The sequence below is a fragment of the Garra rufa genome, chromosome 4, assembly GCF_049309525.1.
Source record: "Garra rufa chromosome 4, GarRuf1.0, whole genome shotgun sequence".
Lineage (NCBI taxonomy): Eukaryota > Metazoa > Chordata > Actinopteri > Cypriniformes > Cyprinidae > Garra > Garra rufa.
The window spans coordinates 7,846,379-7,853,363 of NC_133364.1; the positions used below are offsets into that span (position 1 = coordinate 7,846,379).

General features: G+C 34.2%; 1 long non-coding RNA gene across 1 annotated transcript; it reads right to left on the reverse strand.

Moving 5' to 3' along the window:
- LOC141333285 (uncharacterized) lies at positions 1-6,978 on the reverse strand. Its single transcript, XR_012355392.1, has 2 exons — positions 4,848-6,978; positions 1-1,348 (listed from the first exon to the last, which is right to left on the reverse strand). It is a non-coding gene; the product is annotated as an uncharacterized lncRNA (long non-coding RNA).
- Between the last annotated feature and the right edge of the window lie 7 nt (positions 6,979-6,985).

Here is a 6,985-nt window from a genome sequence, read left to right on the forward strand (position 1 = left end):
TGTTTTTCATTGGTCTCTTTATTGTGGTCACTGAGACAATGGTACAAGTTGAAACAGTTGCTCTGTATGGAACTATCGGCTACAAACGGTCATATTTGTAACAAGGCATTTGCAATTAAAGGTGGTGCGACTTGCATAGTGTTAACATAAGTGTTGAAACAAATAGTACAAAACTTGATTGTCAAAAAATACAAGCAGAATACAGGAACGTTGAACATTTAGAGACATTCGCGATAAGCTACGGCGGCAGAACTGGATATTCTTTGTCGTCAGAAATGATACACGCTTAAATGACGACATTAACTAGCGTTCTGCCAACTAGCGCTGTATTGAAAGCCGACAACATCCGCGTTGCAATTTAGTATGATTGCGATGGAAAGAAGAAAGATGAAACACTTGAACAATGAACATGAATTGGTCCTTCTCGTTGTCCTTGCTAGATATGCAAAAATTGTGAAATGTACTCAAATATGTAATTTAAGCCAAAAAGTGCACGTTCCCTTTCTTTCGAGTTCAACAGTTCAACTTTTTTTTTTAAACCAATACCGATTAACACTTACAAAAACACCTTCAGACCAGTGTTTCCAAAAGTAAAAAAGCCAAAGATAATGCTAATAATGCTAACGGTATGACTATAATGGGCTGAATTAAAACTTGCTTTGATATAAAATAATATTGAGAGCAAAGGCAAAGACCATTTTGTATCAAGCAGTACAATATATAGTTAATTACAAAAACTTACACTATGTGCTAACATATATTATTAAGACAATTTTTTGTTTTTTTAAAAAAGTGTCGTTACGACAAAAAGTACAAAATACAGCTACTCTACGGGTGCTCATATTCGGTCTGGAACTGGCGAACACGCATGAAATGCAAGGTGAAGCTTTGCTTTAGTTATAAATTAACAGGTGAGAAGGCTAACTAACATGTGATTTGAAAAAAGACAATTCGGATTGCTACTCCTCGTCCTCCTTTTCAAGGAATCTCGTGATGGTTTGAGTCGGCTGCTGCTGTTATATCATCTAAACAAGTTGCTTGTCGCAAGTTGCTTTTCACAGCCTTGGTTTCAGTCTAACAGAAGTTACATGCAAAGGCACTGCGTTTATGTTATGATGGTGCAAGACGGTGACCTGTGAATACAGTGATAAAATATATATATTTTTTTATTTTTCTCTCTTTTATACTGTGTCTACTCACATAGATCTTCCTGGCAGTATAAAATGCTTGTATTTTTTTTTTTTTTGGTATTAATAAAAGTAAAAAAAAAAAAAAAAAAAAAAAGGAATGTTGTGCATTCTCTTGGTCCCTGCCTCTCTGGCTTCTTTGAAAGGTTAATGGCCCATTCCTGTTAAAAGACAAAAGAGAAATTCAAACTTAATACAAACTGAATATGTACTATTCAGAATTATGCATGCATTAATAAGGGAAATTTTTTTTGAAAAAATCTGAATGTTCTTATGAACATTTTATTGATCAAAGACTCCTAAAATTTAATGTAAATGTAAAAAAAAAAAAAAAAGTAAGTGGCACACTTTTTATAATAATTAATGAATAGCAGAAAATTGGCATATTGGCATGATTTTTGGAGGATTGTGAGACACTGAAGATTGGAGGAAATATTCTGAATTTAGCTTTATATCATAAGAAAAAAAAAATTAAAATAGAACAACTCTTTTTTTCATATTTTAATATTCCGCAATATTTCAGTTTTTATTGCATTTTTGATCAAATAAATTCAGCCTGGTTAAGAATCAGTGAAATACGATCTCTAGTCAATCGATCTCCCAAATGTTTGGGATCGGTAAGATTTTTAATGTAAAAAAAACAGCAATATTGTGAAAAATTATTACAATTTAAAAATAAAGTTTTTTGTATTTTAATATATTTTAAAATATAATTTATTTTTGTGATGCAAATCCGAATGTTCAGCATTATAAAAATTTTTTGGAACCTGTAATATATTTTTTAGGATTCTTAGATGAATAAAAGTTTATAAGTACAGCGTTTATTTTAAATAGATAATTTTACAATATAAGTCTAAATAAGTATTAATTTCTATCAAGAATAAATAAATAAATAAACATAAAAATGACTGCCCTCACACTTACAGTAGTGTATATTGTTAAAAATATTTATATTTTAAATAAATGCTGTTCTTTTTAACCTTTTAAAGTTTCACAGGTTACTAAAAAAATACTATTTCCAACATTAATAATAAGTCAGCACATAAGAATGATTTCTGATGGATCATATGACACTAAAGACTGGAGTAATGACTGAAGAAAATTCAGCTTTGCATCACAGAAATAAATTATATTTTATAGTATATTGAAACAGAATACCATTATTTTAGATTGCAATAATATTTTAAAATATTACAGTTTTTTCTGTATTTTCGATCAAATAAATGCAGCCTAGATAAGCATAAGGAACTTCTTTCAAAAGCATTCTTACTGATCGCAAACGTTTGAACAGCAGTGTGTGTTAAATTTTACCCAAATGTACAGAATATTAAAGAATGATTATCATACAAAACATTTAAACATGATCATTGCCTGTTCTTTATGGGATCTAGGTCATATTTTGTCTGGCAGAGACAAAATAGGCAATTAAAAACCCTTGTACACTTAGCTGTATATGATCTACACTCTTTTATTTCTTGGTCTCCAGAGCTAAAAACAGCTCTTAGATACGAAAGAATCTCTTAAATATGTGCCGTCGGACCATTTTTAAGTGGTTGGAAGGAATTAAGTTTTCAAGACATCTCCATACGGCATGCGGCCGTGCTAATCTTCTATCGGCCCATGCAGTAATGTGACAAACACGCAGCCTTAGCCCTGCTGGCACTAACAGACGCCCAGAATCCACAGCTTGATATTGAGGACGAGCAGAGCGGGGTGGGGGAGGGTGCTTTGGGGCAGGATAGAGCAGCGACCTGTCGCCCATTACCCAAAAAAATGCTTGGCACGCTCAAAGGCCACCGCGTCCTCTTCTAGAGAAACAAATGGCCTGCATTTAAAATAGAAAACAATGCCAAAGAGGCATTTTAAAGCACTGCAGCCAGCGAATGACATGCCTGCAGCGATGATTTATCAGTGGATTGTGGGTGTTGTGCAATATGGCAGGACTTTTGACATCTGTGACCACTCAGGGACACAGATAGATGTATAGGAGAAAGAAACAAACTATAATGCAAACACACATGTGCAATAAAACGTACACAGTATCCTAACCAAGCAAGCTTTTGGCTTTTTTTGCAGTCTAAAAGCTAAAATCCTTATCCAAACTAGCCAATAGGACATTTAGACGATTGCTTGGTTTCAACTGAGCTTTCTTTTCACATAGTTGGGTAAAATGTTATATTGGTAAATGGAAACTATAACAAATATAACCAAAAATTGGTTTTCTGTAATTAAATGCCAAGGTAATATAACACAAAGCTTATGATGTTAATACACTTCTCTGTAGAGACTTCTTAAGACCAATTAAAGAAAATATAAGGAATAAATCACTCTCTAAATGTAAATATCTTGTATCAGCAATGCTTCAAAGTTTGAAAATACAACTTCCAACAGATCACCATTCATTTTTTATTTATTTTACAAAAAATAACAATAAAAAATAAAATGAAATCATAAAATAAAAATAAATATTAAATAAAATAATAAAAAATGCTATGCTCCTAACGACTAGAATAAAAAATACATTTTACTGTACTTTTTGATCAAGCTGCTTTTTCATTAGTGTATTTAATCAGTCTCGTTTTCCAGTGTAAATGTATAAAGATTTTTAAATCAAGATGCATTTACTTGAGGAATAAAATGACATAAGAAGTCTTGTTTTATGAGAAATTGATCAAAATGAAGCAAGGTATGATTAAATAACCAAATATCTGCCAATGGGTTTAGAAAAACCAACAAGTTTTCATAACCAGTTGACAGACATTTGTTCTTGTTTGAAGCATGAATATTATTCAGTATCTCAGAAAAAAAGACTAATTTGCATCTAAATGTATCTTGATTTAACAATTTTTAGATACACTACCAGTCAAAAAATTTTAAAACAGTAAGGCCTTAAAACATCTTGATTTGTCCTTCTGCAGATTAAGGAATAAAATGGACTTAAATCAGAGTGAAAGTCCTAAATTTGTTGCATTAGATTTTGCATGCACTTCAGAAAATAATATATTTCTCAGTATTTTTGTTTTGTTTTCCAACACAAATACACTACCAGTACACTACATTACTATTTAAAATAACTGCTTTCTATTTAAATATATTTTAAAGTCTAATTTATTCATTGTTTTTATTTCAGATAAATGCTCTTCTTTGGATCTTTCTGTTAATTGAAGAATCCTGAGAAATGTTTTAACTGTTTAAAATACTGATGATGATAATAATAATAAAATAAAATATTCAGCCTTGATCGCAGGAATACATTTAATTTTAAAATATATTCAAATAGAAAGCAGTTATTTTAAATTGTACAAATATTTCACAATATTACTGCTTTTGCTGTATTTTAAATCAAATAAACGCAGGCTTTGTGAGCAGAAGAGACTGCTTATTATTGTCCAAAAACTTTTGACTGGTAGTGTATTTGTGTTGGAAAAGACCTTTTTAGGCCTTAATCTGTAGAAGGGCAAATCTTTAAAAGTATTAACTGTGGAAACTCATCATCGCAGTTGCCCCGCCCACTCTGAAATCTTATTGGTCCACATACTTATGTGAATTAGTTTGAACGTATTTGAAAATATCAAACACATTCCAATAGCTTGTGATTGTGAATTGACAAATTGCTTTTCAATGGATATGGAAGACTAATATTATTTAGTCTTCACTCACCATTGGTGACGGATTTGGTCTCTCCTCTGCTTGCGACCTGGATGAAGTATAAATCAAAAAGAGAGATGGAAAATGAAAGAAAGAGAAAAAGAAACAGAGAAAGAAGGAATAAGATTAACATAAATACAATCTAATGTGCTAATCAGTGTGGCTGAGCCCTTCCCAGCCCATCCGTCTGCTCTTCCACTTATGCCTTCACATTTTATTTTACATTTCCTTTCGAACACACTTCTTTTGTGCCTATGTGCTCCAAAAAGTCATCAGCGAAAGCGCTTGTGGCCGACATGCTGCGTGTACAATGACAGGAACATGCTTAGCATGGTTTCATACAGCGCTTTTTCCAGATTCACATACAAACCCTCATTCCTTCCACTCCTGACCAAACAGCACTGCTGGGTTTGGTAACATCAGTGCGGTTATGACCACAGATTTCCCTTCATTAGGCTTTTTACGTCACCATTTACCAGTCCTTTAAGCGCTCAGAGCCAAAACTGCAGTCTGTGGCTAACCGCGGCCTTGGCCTGATCTTGACGCATCGCTGACAGTCCAGCAGTAGATTCTATTGTGCCCTGTTCCAAAGATAGAGCCGCCCGCTCCGAATGACTACCATTATTATCTGTTTGATCTGTGGATATAAAAATATGAAGGCCAGCGCCCGTGGGAATGCCTTTTCAGGTTCAGATGATGGGATCGACCCGAATTGGTTTCTATTTGTGATGTGTGAGCGCCTGTGTGTGTGCGTGTGCACGACCGCCATTTTTGGTCAACTGGATCCCGGTCATGCCGGCATTAAAATAGATCTTCTTACAATAGGCAGAGTGCTTTGTTAAAGGGTGATGGGTGTTAAACCCATGCGTGACGGGAAAAAGAAAGAATGGAAGAGAGAGGGAAGGTGAAATTGATCTTTCACTAAGCTCCGCCCTGCTGATCAATCTGACAAGCTTTTGCACATTTTAAATGAGGGCCTATGGAAGTCCGTAAATTTAATTTTTTAAATATTTAAATTTTATATTTCATTAAAATATTTATTATATGCGACCCTGGACCACAAAACCAGTCACAAGGGTCCATTTTTGAAAATTTTGAAATGAAGCTTTCCACTGATGCATGGTTTGTTATAATAGGACAATATTTGGCAGAAATACAGCTATTTGAAAATCTAGAAAAAATCTAAATATTGAGAGAATTGTCTATAAAGTTGTCCAGATTAAGTTCTTAGCAATGCATATTACTTTAAGTTTTGATATATTTACGTAGGAAATATCTTCATGGAACATGATCTTTACTTAATATCCTAATTAGGGATGCACCGAATCCAGGATTCGGATTCGGATTCGGCCGAATCCTGGGATTTTTGATGGGGTTTGGTTTCGGCCGAACCTTAGATTTATTTTCCACCGAAACCGAACCCTAGACTTGCACTACGACGTCACACGGCCGTTAATTACGTGAAGGTGTTTACATAGGACCCGTTGGAATGTAGTAGGCTGTAAGAATCTGAAAATGGAACTCGTAAGCAAAAAAAGTTTTGTTTGGCAGTACTTTCAACCAAAAGAAGGCGATTCAAGTCGAGCTTTATGTTCAATTTGCAATGCCAATTTGTCTCGTGGTGGCAAGGACCCTAAGCAGTACACAACATCGCCGATGTTAAAACATTTGCGTCTAAAACATCCAAAAGAATACGAGTTGTGCATGAAGGAATCTACAGACAGCAGCCAAAATGCAGCAACTTCAGGTACGGCAGCTGGACAGTCACAGCTAAAAACGTGTGATTAAGGATGCGAGTAGGATTCGGTATTCGGATTCGGTGCATCCCTAATCCTAATAATTTTTGGCATAAAAGAAAAAAATTGCTACAGATATATTTTTTGTGGTCCAGGGTCACATATTTAACTTTTTCTTTACAAATCCTTGTTTTGTACTTCTAATTTGTGACTGGTGTTTCATTTTGCTCTCTCCTCTGTGCTTCCGTATTCATAACTTCCCACCAGAGCTTACGCTACACCCAAGTCCTAAATCGTAGCTAGAGATTACGGTTTATATAGTTTTAAATATGGACATTTTTCTTACAGAAACGCATCGATTCACTTCTGAAGGCCTTTATTAAACCTCTGGAACCATGTGGAGTACTTTTTATG